The 15,048-nt window shown below is 48.0% G+C and overlaps 1 long non-coding RNA gene across 1 annotated transcript; it reads right to left on the bottom strand.

Moving 5' to 3' along the window:
- Positions 1-8,230: 8,230 nt before the first annotated feature.
- Positions 8,231-10,515, bottom strand: LOC128843349 (uncharacterized). The gene is made up of 2 exons (XR_008446228.1): positions 9,600-10,515; positions 8,231-9,183 (listed from the first exon to the last, which is right to left on the bottom strand). It is a non-coding gene; the product is annotated as an uncharacterized LOC128843349 (long non-coding RNA).
- Positions 10,516-15,048: the final 4,533 nt, after the last annotated feature.

Raw genomic sequence — 15,048 nt, forward strand, 5'->3', positions numbered from 1 at the left:
CGGCTAACGTTTTGTAGGAGGAAGGGTTATGTTTTAGAGCAGTGGTTTTCAAAGGTATTTTTCTGGGGATCCAGTTGAAGAAAATTGTTGATGCCCATGACCCAGTGGAGCTGGGGATGAGGGGTTTGGGTGGGGCTCAGGGCTGGGGCAGAGGGTTGGGGTGCGGGGGTGAGGGCTGTGGGGTGGGGCCGGGAATGAGGGGTGCAGGGTGTGGGAGGGGGCTCTGGACTGGGGCAGGGGGTTGGGTGCAGGAGGGGGTCAGGGCTCTGGGCTTGGGGGTACAGGCTCTGGGGTGGGGCCAGGGATGAGGTTTGGGGTGCAGGAGGGTGTCAGGGCTCGGGGCGGGAGATGAGGGGTAGGGTGCAGGAGGGGCTCTGGGTTGGCAGGGGCTCAGGTCTGGGACAAGGGATTGGGATGCGGGCATAGACTTACCTCCGGTGGCTCAACTGGGGTGCACTGCGGACCATGCAACTCCACATGACTCTTGTGCGCAGGCATCGCCCGCCCTCCCTCCCCCCGGCTGGGAGTGTGGAACCAGTGCTCGGGACGGGGGTAGCGCATGGAGTCCCATGGCCCCCCTGCCAGTACTGGGTAGCGACCCACGATTGAAAAACACTCTTTGAGAGAGAGCTCGGTAAGGGTTTCCATTCCATCCCTTTCAACAGAACAAAGGCACAGAAACACAGCCTTACGTTCTCCTTGCTGTGACTGCACACCAATATTCCTATGCTTAGAAATACCCTCAGTTCTTTGAAGCAGTCCTGTGTGTTTGTACAGTGTCTAGTGCACGGTGAAGTTACAAGTATATAAATAATACCAGTCAGCTATCCTGCTGTAACAGTTCTCCTGATTAGCTGTGCTCACGTCGGTGGCTCACTCCACCGCTCTGACAATACCTATCTAACATTGAATTTCTGAAACACTGGCACAGTGGCTCATGACAAATCATGCTTCCATTTGACTATGCACTAGTCTTTTAGATAGAGACTTGTCATATTAATTGGGTAAATATGTTCCATTAAACTGGTTTTTACGAGGGCTGTATTGTACTAACGCTGGTACAGCATTTCCTGTTGGCTTGATTTATCTACTAAAATTGCCTGCTTGTTCTGAGTTCTTGCAACTTCTTATCCTTTTCGATCAGCACAAGTGTAATATCACTTTAAACCTGTAATATCCCCTGTGAGTAGCCTACATTGATTGTTTGCAGCGAGTGGACTCAGTGACCTAACAGGACCCTTATATTTTGTAACATTTAGACTCAATGTGAATAACCCTAAAACGTAAAGCTTTAGTTTACCAGTTAAAGTTTGGTCATGGTCAAAAAAGTGACTATAAAAATGGCACCACACTATTCCCTGTGTTTGTCACAGTTGCTTACTGTACTGATAAATTTGTTGCTTGAGTTAATGCTGTGAAACAACTACAGCTGTGGAAGACTAAAGTAGATTTTGCCTCCTATATCTTGAACAAAATTGTGAAGTTCTGATTGCAGAATCTTGGGATATCAGGAAGTCATTTAGTCCAATCCCCAGACAGATTTTTGCTCCAGATCCCCATGTGGCTCCTTCAAAGATTGAACTCACAACCCTGGGTTTAGCATGCCAATGCTCAAACCACCGAGCTATTCCTCCCTCCTTATCACTGGTGATTATTTAAGAAATCCAGACCCAATAGGTAGGACTACTAATTCAAAACATCCTTTGACTTGAAAACCAAACAAATCTGATGTACAAGTAATGGAGTGAAGAAATATGGAAATTCAGAATTACGTAATCACTTTTCTGACAAATTCCACTTTAAAATGGTCAGTTCTGATTCTTTGCTATGTTCAAGTGAAATGACTAGCAGAGAAATAAGTTTTTCACAGTGATTAAGGACCTGATTTTCAAAAAGTTTCTTATTTTGCAAATGCAAATTAAAGGTTGTACATATCTGCCTGATTTGCTGTTGCAATCAGGTAGCTAGATGTCCAAATATTACAATTTGTACCTATAACTAATTTTGGGCACAAAACTCTGCATGTAAAATTGTCAGGTGAGGCCTCTTTAAAATCAAGTCCCAACTGTGTGCATTTATTTTGATTCTCTATTATATTATAAGCAATACTTACAGCTTTGTGGCATTAACAAAGTTTGCACTCAATAGTACTGAGACTAGCAATGTAAAGTGAAAGAGTTAATCTAAATTATAATACTTGGAGAGAGAGAGAGAGAGAGAGTGTAAAGAGGGGGGATTACATTCCCCCTTACTGTTACGAAGGTTTCTGTTTATCCATTATTTAACTTGATTTATGAACACTATGCCAAATATTTGAAAAGTGTTTTAGGGTGGTAATTTACAAGCTTTAAACTCTCAAGTACCAGAGGGGTAGCCGTGTTTGCTGCTTTTACAGATCCAGATTAAGAGTCCTGTGGCACCTTATAGACTCATAGACTCATAGACATTAAGGTCAGAAGGGACCATTATGATCATCTGGTCTGACCCCCTGCATGCTGCAGGCCGCAAGACCCTTCCCTGGACTCTACCGTTGAAGTCCCCAATCCTGTGTTTTAGTGACTTCAATCGGCTGAGACCCTCCTGCTAGTGATCCCTGCCCCATGCTGCGGAGGAAGGCGAAAAACCTCCAGAGGCTCAGCCAATCTACCCTGGAGGAAAATTCCTTCCCGACCCCAAATATGGCGATCAGTAATACCCCGAGCATATAGGCAAGAGTCTCTAGCCTGACCCTTGTTGGCCATTATGCTGTTCATGTACCATTGCTTGGTTTTCCTTGGCTACTATGTTTTATCATTAAACCATTCCCTCCATAAACTTAGACTAACAGATGTATTGGAGCATGAGCTCTCGTGGGTGAATACCCACTTCCTCGGATGCATGTCACCCACGAAAGCTCATGCTCCAATACGTCTGTTAGTCTATAAGGTGCCACAGGACTCTTTGCAAGCTTTAAACTAAAGCTTTTAAATAATGAATGTAGTATTGCGTTATTTCTGTCAGTCAGACACTCTATGTAGAGAATAAGCTATTTCACTTCAACCACAAATCTTAGTAGGGAAATATATCTAAAGATTACTACAGCCTGGACCAAAGACTGCTTACTTCATGCAAGTAATCCTGTTGACTTCTCCCATGTGCACTGTGAGAAAGATTCAACCCCCTTATCTTTATGGCATGATTCACCTACTGTGAAGTCACTGCCGACAGCTCTACTACACTTACGGATCTCTTATCATAACGGTACCTGCCTGGCTCCTAGCCCATTTTCTGCCTTTGAAACTGGATTCTAAAGTTATCAACATAGCTTTCACCCAGTGTTTGATGTGTTGAATTTTAACTGCTAAACTGTCTAGTGATTCTGGTCTTCCAGTTTGAACTCCTTGCATTTTTCAACTTTATTCTACAGAACATAAAATATTTAGACTCTCACAAGCACTTCTTAACTACCCCCCCTGTAACTGTGCCCTGAGAGGTGGATGTTATGCAGAAGAATCAAGTTGTTGCTTTCATATGAAAGCCTTACACGTACTGATTATATTACAGCAGCTCTCTGTTTCTGATTAATAATCAAACATCATTAGAGGGGTACATTAATACCACAACTTTGCCCCACTCATAGACTGAAAGGGAATTTTCAAGTCACAGAAGGGTAAGGTGGCTAGATCCCATGACTTCTAATGGGAGATGGGTGCTTACCTGCTCTTTATGCCTTTGAAAATTCTTCCATTTATCTCTTACTTTCCAGAGTGATTCTCCAGGAGTGGAATATCATCAGTACAGTCAAAACTGCTGGACACATGAAAGTTAACTGCGCTAGTTCCGCAGGCTACTAGACTTGGTAGTAGAGCCCCTGCTGCCACTCCTGCCCCACGCGGATCTGATCTCACAAGACCACAGATGTTTACTTCACCCAAGCCTCGGGGCCTTTCACCTGACCCAGTACCGGTGCCAAGCCCATACTCAGAAGGGGCCCCAGCACCCCGACTGTGGCGCCAATCCTCTCTGTTCTGCCCCCTCCCCTGCTTACTTCTCCCCACCCTCTCTTCCTGGACAAGCAGCAGGTGGGGCTCTGGGGGGAAGAGACCGAGCACGGACAGAGCTTGAGCGGAGCAGGGGGTGGGTCCACGGTCTGAGCATGGGAGCCCACAAAAGATTAATTGGGCCCTGACCACGTGGAAGCTCCATGATTGAACTCGGAAGAGCAAGCCTTTTCAGAACAAGTCCATCAGGGCTACTTACCTGGCTAAGTGGAAATGTTTCTCCGTTTAGTCTTTCCCTTCAATCTATGCTGGAATACCTGCTCCATCTGAAGGAACAAGGTCTGGCCCTCACATCTATCAAGTTTCACCTAGTGGTGATCTCAGTGTTCCATCCACCGGTGAGTGGCAGATCAGTCTTCTCGCACGACACGTCCATCCGCTTTCTTAAAGGGTTAGAAAGGCTTTACCCTCAAACCCATGAGCCAATTCCACAGTGGGGCTGAAACCTGGTCCTATCAAGGCTCACAGCCACTAGAATCGTGCCCTCTGCTGTTTCTCTACTGGAAGGTTGCTGTATTTCAGCTTCACGTTCCCGAAAGGAGTGGGTGGCTGGGATGAGGGGTGCATCTGAGGGAAAAGGCTGCAACCTCCTTGCCAGCTGCAGGGGATTAAAGAGCAGCTCCAGCAAATGCTAGTCGGTGCATAGGATTTGGAGATCCAACAAGCCCCTCAGATTGTGAGCCAGCTACCCTCCCACAAAGGAGGACCCTGAGCTAATCACCATTTCCTTTGGAGGGGTAACATCACCAGCTAGCTCTCAGCTACACTGCAGGCTCTGCGTTCCTGTGTACTGAATATAAATATGGATAATTTGGAGGAATGGGTTCTTTGGCTCCAGGGATGTATTCTGCAGAGGGAACCAAATGTAAATTGTGGATAACAGATCTAAATCCAGAAGGAAAGATTAGACCGCGTAAGCTCTTCAGGGCAGGGGCTCTTTCTTTTGTATGTCTGTACCATAACAACTACAATGAAACCCCAATCCTGATGGTGGCCTCTGGGTGCTACTGTGGTACACATCAAGGAAGTATGACCCAGTTAAGCCATCCTCTGCATATTCAACAGCCCTAGCAATTTCACTTATGGAACCCACTGCATTGCTTACCTTGACTTTCATGATTAGTATGTGGCTAGGTTTCTTCAGAAATGACTACAGGAAAAAAGCAAAGAGAAGTTACAAAACTGTCGTGTGTGTGTATGTGTGTGTTGGAAGCTGCGGGAGGTTTAGAAAATCCCTGTTCTCTTTCTCATGTGAATATGCAAAGCTAGAACTTAGTGAACCCATCTTAAAGTCTGAGAAAGAAACAGTTGAATTGTGAGCGGTTAGAATGGCAAAGCTGCTCTGCTGGAATGATGTACCCACGCTGCAGCAAAGAAGCGGGGAACATTTGTCTGATCAATGAATTACGTAGTCGAGAACAAGTGGTCGACGACTGTAGCCGCTGGACCTTCTCTCGGGTATCTGCCTGCTGACACCAGCCTGGAGGTTAAAGAGCTAGCTGTGATTTTCCCCACCCTAGCAAGGGGAGATCCCTTCTCAGAGCCACAAACCACCAAGGCGACCAGCTCCTCTTGTGACCAACCACTTGCCACGAGGCAGGATGGGAAAGAACCACCAGTAACAGGTGCTACTCAGATTGTTTAATGCACTCCTGGGAAGTGATCAGATGCTGCCCTGCTGGCTACAGGTAAAAGCACCATGCCCGATGGGAAGGCTGGGAACACAGAGGGTTGAGAGGTGCTGGGCAAGGTAGTGGTAGCTTGAAGGTGAAAGACTGCAACAAGTTGCTCCTGAAAGGTGAGTGTCTGATGTGCTTCAAAGAAGAGCTACATAAAAAGGGCTTGAGAAGGCAGGTTGCAGGATCAGGCTCCAGATCTGATATACTCCCTGTGAAAAACGATATTTTTCTACCAGCCCAGCAAATATTACCTGGCGTCTGAAAGCCAAGCTGAGTTATTCTCTACTTGTGCCTTATCACCAGCAGTAGAGCTTGGCCAGGCAAAATGTCCATTGATTTTAATAGGAGTTTGCCAGAGACAGGCGCTCAGGACTGGACACTGGGTACCTAAGAAGTGTCCCGATTTTCAGAGGCACTGAGCACCCCGACTGCTCTTGAGGGCTTACACGTGGGAGGAGGTTGCCGCCTTTTCTTTCGGAGGCGCAGCTCCCCCAAACCCTCCGCTCCCCCCGCCTCCTCTGCAGAAACGTCCCGGCTTCACCCGCCCACACCCCACTCCGAAGCGCCAGCCCCTGTTGCTTTGCTCTCCACCTTCTTACTCGGAAAACTGCCCGTTCCCAGCTGCAGCCGTGCTCGGGGCAGGGATCAGCGCGCCCGCCGGAGCGCCACGGGGCTGCGGCCAGCCCGGGCGGTGCGCCCAGAGGAGCGGTACCCAGCACTGGCCGCTACCCGGGGGGCTGGAGAAGCGAGGCGGGAGCCAGGGCCGGGGGCGAGTCCCCGCACCGTGCGGCTCGGGCGCTGGGTTCAGGATTTCCCGGTTTACACGTTGCCTGGGGCAGGATCCCGCCCGGCGCCTCTGCCGTCGAGGCTGGGCGGTCACGTCCTTCGCGGAGCTCCCCACGCCCGGGGCCTCCCACCGACAGGCGCGGGCAGGAACCGCCCTGGCCCGGCCTTGCAGGCGGCGCCTCTCCCGTAGGAGAGGAGGGTCGGGTCCGGTCCGAGCCTCGACAGCCCCGGGCGGCCGCAGAGACCCCCGGGGACCCCACGCGCGGGTTCTGGGCGCCGGAGCCAGGCGGCAGCGAGCACGTGGCGGGTGTGAACGGGCGGGAGCGGATCCCAGACCCGCCCCGCTGCGGGGCTCGGCGGCTGCTGCCGGCGCGGAGAGGCCCCGGGGCCCCGCTGCGTTTCCCCCAGGCCGGGGTCAGAGGCCGGGTTGGGGCCGGCCCCAGGGCGGTGTCCGGACCCGCTCAACCCGGGGGCGAGGGCTCTGCCCAGCCGCCCAAACCCCGACTGCAGCGCGGGGCGCCCCGGGCGGAGCCTTTGCCCGGAGTGGGGCTCCGGCTCCTTCGGGAGCGGGGGCCGGGCTGTGGCCGAGCGCCCCCGGGGCAGGACCCCTGCAGGTGCCGCTCGAAGGGAGCAGCGCCTGGGAGCTCCCGGCCGGGCTCAGGGGGACCCCAGCGGCGGCGGATGGACGGAGCCGGCTGACACCCCCCGGGCACCCAGCCAGCTCGGGGGAGGCCGGGCCGGGATCCCCGGGACACGTGCTCGCTCGCCCGCCGGGCCCCCTGGCGGCTTCGGGCTGCGCTGCAGGGCCCCTCGGAGCGACCAGCGGCCCCAGGCCGGCGGCGCTGTAGCTGCAGGGCGGCCTGGCGGGGGCGCCGCAGCCACGCCCGCCGCTCGGGGCACTGGGCGTTAGCAGCTCGCTGGGGCCCGGCGGCTCCCGGGGAGCTCGCAGCCCCCTTTTCCCAGGTAGTTTCCCCAGCGGGCCGGGACACTGAGCCGGAGGCTGCCGGGAACCACAGGCAGAGTCCACCCCGCAGGACCACAGGCGCTTTCCAGCACCTTGCAGGGAACAAACTGAGCCCCTAGGCAGCCGGCTGGCGCCATTGTTCGGTCCGTGGCAAAGCTCTAGGGCTCAGCTCCCCCCCTCAGAGAGGGTGGTGCCTACCCCAGCCTCTGGTGAGCCACCCCAGAGCACCGGCTCTACGCTCCCAAGGGGGTAGGGCCCAGTTTGCCCAGCCTAGCCTAGAGCAGCACCTCCAAGGAAGAGGGAGGCCAGTCCAGGGCCCCGGCCAGTGCAGCTTTTAGTCTTGGCAAGTGGGGACCAGGCTAAGAGGTGGGTCTGTGATGACCCACCAACCCCACAGTTCAGCCAGGCGAGCATCCATGACTCTGCCCACCCTCAGCGAGTCACGCGCCAGCCCCCGCAGCTGACCCTGGCCATCACAACCCTCTTTCTGCACTCACGCAGACAGCCCATGGCCTGCCCAGCCAGCGCTCCTTGGGTTCTTATTCTACTGCACCCGTGGCGGCTGGAGCACATTCTGAATCGGGGGACTGCTGTTAATAAACTGAATTAAGATACCCGCGATTCAGACAGTGAAGTGAACGTATGGGCTAGGTTAGGGAGAAAAGAGCTCGGCTAGCAGATCTTTCCCTCCCCATCCTTCAAACGCCTCTTGCTTCTGGCTCCTGCACCACTAGCCCATTAATGATACACAGCTCACGAACAATTTTTCACACCTTTATATTAATATGTTCTTAAGTCAGATCTACAGGCCAGGAAACCTCTTAATACCCCTCTTAAAAACCTGATCATACAGCATCTCCCCGACTTTAACAGTGCGATAATGTTGTTTTGTTGCCCTAGGCACCACAGGCTGGTAGCAACAGCACTGGTTCCTGCCGTGGGCACGACCATCCAGCCGCACTAAAGCAGCAATGCAATACTGGAGAGCAGCTAGGCAATCCTAAACTCCAGTATTTACGTGCTGCTAGAGCACTGCTGACATGCTTCCATGTCCGTGACTTCCAGAACCCCTTTTTTACAATCCCTGCTGGTTATCCTACTACCTATAATTTGTTATTTGTCTTAAACAGAGGAAAGAATGTTGGACAAAACAGGAAGCAGGATTACTTCAAGCAACATGCAACTGGTATTAAGATGAAGCTATTGCGGATATTGGAAGGTGATGAAATATTGAACAATCACATGGCCTGTGATCGGGTCAACAGGTTAGAATACTGCAAATCCCTGGGCCATTTTAGGCAAATTCACCAAAGACGTAAAACCAAGACTATCTTTGCAGGCTGGAAAGAAAGCGTTCATGTTAAAAGCACTACAAAAACATATCTAAACATACCTGTTCAACTGATCTAAGAGATATATGAGAATGTGGTAGCTTCCACGGCTGACACCCAGAAGCTCCCTTTCTTGTCTATCCTTGAGGTAATGAGGCAGCCCAGAATGGTCTGTATCTCCTTGTCCCTACAAACCATGATGTGCTGCTACATCTCCTCAAAGCCCAACAATGGTGAAATTCCAAATGGTATTTTGACTATTGTTTTTAACATGATATAAGGTACTGAAGATCACAATCCAATCCAATGAAGACATTTTTTAACATTCACTTATTACAAAAAGTTAAATGTTCTTCAATCCTGTTCTACCAGAAAGTCTGCAACTAAAAAAGAGAGCAAGTAGTTATACAAGAGTATCATGACTGCAATCATTTAAAAAAAAAATAAAAACAACCCACTTCATTTGCCCAAAATACACAGTAGACTTGCTGCAGTTAACTACATTTTCAGACCAGCTAGGTCTCCTGCCCCCCCCCCCTCCCCCGTACTACTTTTCTGGGAAGTCTAAATAGTCTACAGCTTTTTTGTGTGTGTGCACTGCATATACTGGGCTTGGTGCTAGGGAGATCTTACAAGCAGGGATAGCTCTGTAAGATATAGCTACAGTGCTCAAGTGTTTGCCATTTCCCGGAATTATTTCGATTTAGATGATCCAGAGTCCTCAGTTTCAGGACATAATTTGAAGCAAATATTTCTCTTTTTCTGTTTGTTTTTAGGGTCCATGCAGCTCAGATTTTACCTTTCAAATCTGGATGAAGTCAGCGATGAGAAATGATCACAGCTGTCTTGAAATTTTTCAGAACGTTCCCTGCCTAGGCAGATAGGGAACAACAAACTTTTGGAAGAGACAAGGGGGGAGAAGAGAAGGAGTGTGGAGTAAGTTTTTTTGTGGGGTCCCTGACTTCACAGTGTACAACCTTAAGATGGAATTACAAGTTAGCCTAAGCCCCAGTACAGATGGCTTGACATATCTGCTTTTTTTTTTTTTTTTTTTTTTTTGGACATTTTCACAGTTATGTGATAAATAAGTTAGGAGCAGTACTAACAGGTCTATGTTCTTCCAACTCATCTTCTTAGGGCTTGTCATCATGAAAAAAATAGGAACAGTGTTAGAAATATGGCACTGAGATGTCTCCTCCAATGATATGCTATCACCTGTGCTAAGCACTCTGAATAAATTTTTGGGGTCCATGTTATCTCTCTCCCCCTCCCCCATTTAAACAGAACTTTAAAATGGGAATTCAAAAGCTCTAATTTATGCAAATGTACACTACTGCTTTTTTGCTAGCAGACCTATTTTGCTTTCTCACTTTAATACTGGTATTGTCAGCCAAACAACTCTAAAAGGGTGAATGCTACTTAACCCTTTTTTGTACTGTTTCTCTAACAATATCTTGCTTGACTGTATCTGCTTAGTCTGATTAAGAGAGGAAATAAAACAGTACCCAAAAGGGTAAGTGGTTTCGTTTAATAAGCAAAAATAAACAAGTCCTCGGTTCTAGAACTCTGTTTTGATTCTAGATCGGGGTGGGCAAACTACAGCCCAGGGGCCACACCCAGCCCTCAAGCTCCTGCCAAGGAGCTGGGTCCGGGCCTTGCCCCACTCCACGTGGCTCCTGGAAGCAGTGGCATGTCCCCCCTCTGGCTCTTATGCATAGGGGAAGCCAGGGGGCACCGCACGCTGCCCTTGGGCCAAGCACTGCCACCAGCACTGCCCCCACAGCTCCCATTGGCTGGAAACTGCGGCCAATGGGAGCTGCAGGGGCAGCACCGGCGGACACCGCAACGTGCAGAGCCACCTGGCTGCGCCTCCACGTAGGAGCCGGAGGGGGGACATGCTGCTGCTTCCGGGAGCTGCTTGAGGTAGGCACTCCCCGGAGCCTGCACCACTGGCCCCCTCCCACACCCCAACCCCCTGCCCCAGCCCTGATCCCCCTCCCACTGTCCGAACCCCTTGGTCCCAGCCCGGAGCCCCCTCCCACACCCTGAACTCCTCATTTCTGGCCCCACCCCAGAGCCTGCACCCCCCACCAGAGCCCTTACCCCTTCCTGCACCCCAACCCCTAATTTTGTGAGCATTCATGGCCCGCCATACAATTTCCATACCCAGATGTGGCCCTCGGGCCAAAAAGTTTGCCCACTCTTGTTCTAGATTGAGATTCAAGTTATAGAATGATGATCTCAAGGGATTGGGTGTGCAGAACTCCCCAAATCCTTAAAAAAAATCAGCTTCTAAACCAAGAGGGCAAATAAATCCTGCCTTTTAAAAAGAAGGTTGACATTTCCAAGCCACTGCCAATCTATTACCACCAAGCTCTTACTTGGAGAAAAGAGGAAGTCAGTTTTCACACTGTAAATAGGGTTATTTGGGAGAGGAACGCAAGGCCAGTAGAGATGTACAACATAATACACATATGAGAAAATATTCTTACCAATGCAAGCCAACAGATCAAGTCTCTCAAATGGTATAATGCTATTAATCATCTCATGCAGTATAATTAGGTTTTTTTGTTTTGTTGTTTAAATAGCCAGTTTTGTACTTTGCATAAATCAGTCCTGAAGTAAAGACGGTAAGTTAAGAGCATCTTCCCCGAGGGAGCTTTGGCTAAGGACTCTCTCTTGCTGTTAATTGCAGGTTCACTTCAGTAGGAATTCCATATATCCAGCACCTCGAGGCTAGATCCTAAAGCAGGGGTGGCAAGCTTTTTGGCCCGAGGGCCACACTGGAGTATAGAAATTGTATGGCGGCCCATGAGTGCTCATGAAATTGGGGTTGGGATGCGGGAGGGAGCTCTGGGTTGGTGTGGTGGTTCTAGGAACCGGGTAGGGGTGCAGGCTGTGGGGTGGGGCTAAGGATGAGGGGTTTGCAGTGCAGGAGGGTGCTCTGGGCTGGGACTGAGGGGTTCGGACGGGGATCAGGACTGGGGCAGGGGGTTGGGGTGGCTCAGGAGTGCAGGCTCCAGGCGGTGCTTACCTCAAGCAGCTCCTGGAAGCAGCAGCATATCCCCCCTCTGGCTCCTATGCAGTGGTGCAGCCAGGCAGCCCTGCCGTACGCTGCCCCTGCAGCTCCCATTGGCTGCGGTTCCTGGCCAATGGGAGCTGCGGTGTCAGCGTGTGGAGAGGAGCTCCCTGGCTGTCCCTGTGTGTAGGAGCCAGAGGGGGGACATGCCGCTGCTTCCAGGAGCAGCACAGAGCAGCCTCCGACCCTGCTCCCTGGCTTGAGTGCCGGAACGGGGGAAAGCCCCAGAACCTGCTCCCCAGTGGGAGCACAAGGGCTGGATTAAAATGGCTGGCCGTCCAGATGTGGCCTATGGGCTGTAGTTTGCCCACCCCTGCCCTAAGGGTACTTGAAAAGTTATTGGCTATATTAGGTTTACCTTTCCAACTCACCTTGACTGAACGCAATGATGCATCAGTTTGTTCTGCAAATAAAACTCTCTTTGGACACAATTTAACTTCTTTTTCAATATGAACTAGAAAACAACAAAGTAGAGTTTATAAAGTGTTCCAACAGATTGTACCTTAGACAGGTGATATACATTATAGTGCACTGACTAATCAAACAGCAATCAAATTTTTTGCCAGTTAGGCCTAAAAACAAAGACTATTAAAGGCTTTAATGTGTGCTCATCCTATCAACGGGGGGAGGAGGGGGGGAAGCGAGGGGACTCCCTCTTTCATTCCAAAATCCACTGTAATACAAAGATAAGTATTTAAACAGTGCTGCAGCAAATCTATCCCTTCCCTCATCATTGTACTATCATTTATATAATACCAGGATCACTGAAGACTGGTTGCCTGGATTTTGCTTATTAGGAATTATACACAATCCATACTAATACACATAATGGCATTAGGTACAGTAATATTAGGAAGGTTGTTTGCAATGAGTTCTCTATGTAGAATTCGTATTGGAAGAAATTGCAGTTATGAGGGTGAGTTGGGATCTATAACCTAATGCATAAAAATACCACACAAAAATATGATGAAAAAGGAAGTGTCACCACTTCATACATTTGCTTCATACACAATAGCAACAGAAGCAGATCTGTTGGACAGACCAGATGAAAAGAAAAACCCTTATTTATGTTGATTTTAAAGATATACAACCATTAAACGAGAACATTAAATACAGTCCATCTCGTCTGCAATGAAGGGGATCAGAAATTGAGGCTAGGTACCTCATGCCTTCATCTGGCAGCAATCTCATCTTACTGTGGGAAGGAGGGGGGGAGAAATAGAGTGAACAACACAGCGCTCTCTCGCAACACCCTTCAAGCAACCCAGAAGAGCATTTATTGTCTCTCTAGTTTCATACAGTCCTCAGCCGTGAGAGCAAGACAGGCCAGTCAGAAATTAGTCAAATAGGGAGAAGCTTGTTCACGTATCTAACATCTTTTGAGCACGTGACAAAATATTAATTAAGACTCACAACATTCCATTACATTTATTTTACCGACTGAAACGGAGGCTTAGCAGTTAGGTCACTTGCTGTTGCATTTTCTACCAGCAAGCAGGAGACTACAATTGGTATAATTTAAACTCCAGAAAGTACTGAGGCAGAAATTTCTGCAGGTCAGATACACCAGATTTATGGCAGTGATGTATATAGGCACAATTAATATTTCTGGATAACTGGGCATTTTGGATATGCAGATGTCCACTGTAATGCTGTCCCTAGGATAATACCTATACGGTGACTGCTTGCCAAGGTACAATGGGGTGTATGAAAACTCTCTTTCAAAACAAGAAGGCACCTCTTAAAAATCAAAACTGATGAAAGAAAACAGGGGTACCTTATAAAAAAGAAAAGGACTGAAAGGTATAAGTATTAGGACCAAGGGTGAGACAGACAGATGGATGGACGGACACCCACCCCACTTTGCTAACTTGCTTAGTCTCCATTTCAGTGCTAGGCAAAACCAAAACCAAGAAAACATTGTTTCCTATATACTCAGAATAAAAAAGATCAGCTATCAAATTGGCTAGTTAGGAGACACTTGACACAGCAGAAACACTAAAATTTTGTCATTTCGGGGCGGGGGGGGAGAAATCAGACAAGTCATTTACTTTCTAAAAAATATTTAAAACTAGTCATCCTCATTGCAATCTGAAAATAGATATCCAACAAATAAGACACTACTCATTTTGAATATGGTGATGAAACAAAACTAAAGTGGTGAGTCCCACCCACTTAAATAGTTCATAGCTGACTGTGCTCGTAAGTCAGTCATTTTCATCTCAGTTTTAATTTGAACAATGGAATTTAAACAGTGTAAAGTATTAATATTCACAAATGTAGTTAATAGGCAGAAACATACCCTATGTTTTATCGACAACTGTCACCTGTTTTTCACTATTAAATTTCCTAACCAATTCAACTCACAGACTGCCGAGATTGAGCTGAGGATATGTAAAGAGAATTACTATCTATTAAATTAACAGCTCACTGTATTAATAGATGTATCATAGTGAATTTGTTTTCCTTTGCACCGACATCTCAAGTGAAACTAATCTGCATGCAAAGTGTCGTGCAACAATCACTACTAAGCACTCTTTACTGGGTAGCAAGGTACCCATATAAAAGTGAACAAAATAATTTTAATTATATATATATATATATATATATATATATATATTAATAATTAAATAATTAAAATAATTAAAATTATTTTGTTCACTTTTATATGGGTACCTTGCTACCCAGTAAATAAATAAATAAATAAATAAATAAATAAACTGGGTGATGATTAAATTTTGATATTTTCCAGTGCACTTGTATTGAAAGTACTGAATCGATCCTCTCACCACCACAAATTAACTTCTACTATTTCTCTTAAAATAAAAAGCATTATAGGAACATAAATACATACGAGCTGCAACCTAAGCTTTGGCACATTCTACCTTTAAAAGTTACGTGATTAAGTACTCAACTTCTCTTTTAAGGTAGTATTGGGAATGGAACAGAAAATTGGATACCAAACTGTTACAATAAAGTGCATAATCATTTGATTTTTAAAAAGATATTAAAGCTTCTAGTTTTACAAAATTAAGAACTTGATCCTGCAAACGCTGACATGACTAGTCTCATTTATTTAAACGAGTCTATTCATGTGAGAAAGGACTTCTTGGGCTTGCAAGGCCTGTAAGATCAGATCCTAACTTACTGTACTTCAGAACGTCAGTAA

Source organism: Malaclemys terrapin, chromosome 9, assembly GCF_027887155.1.
Source record: "Malaclemys terrapin pileata isolate rMalTer1 chromosome 9, rMalTer1.hap1, whole genome shotgun sequence".
NCBI classification, from domain to species: domain Eukaryota; kingdom Metazoa; phylum Chordata; order Testudines; family Emydidae; genus Malaclemys; species Malaclemys terrapin.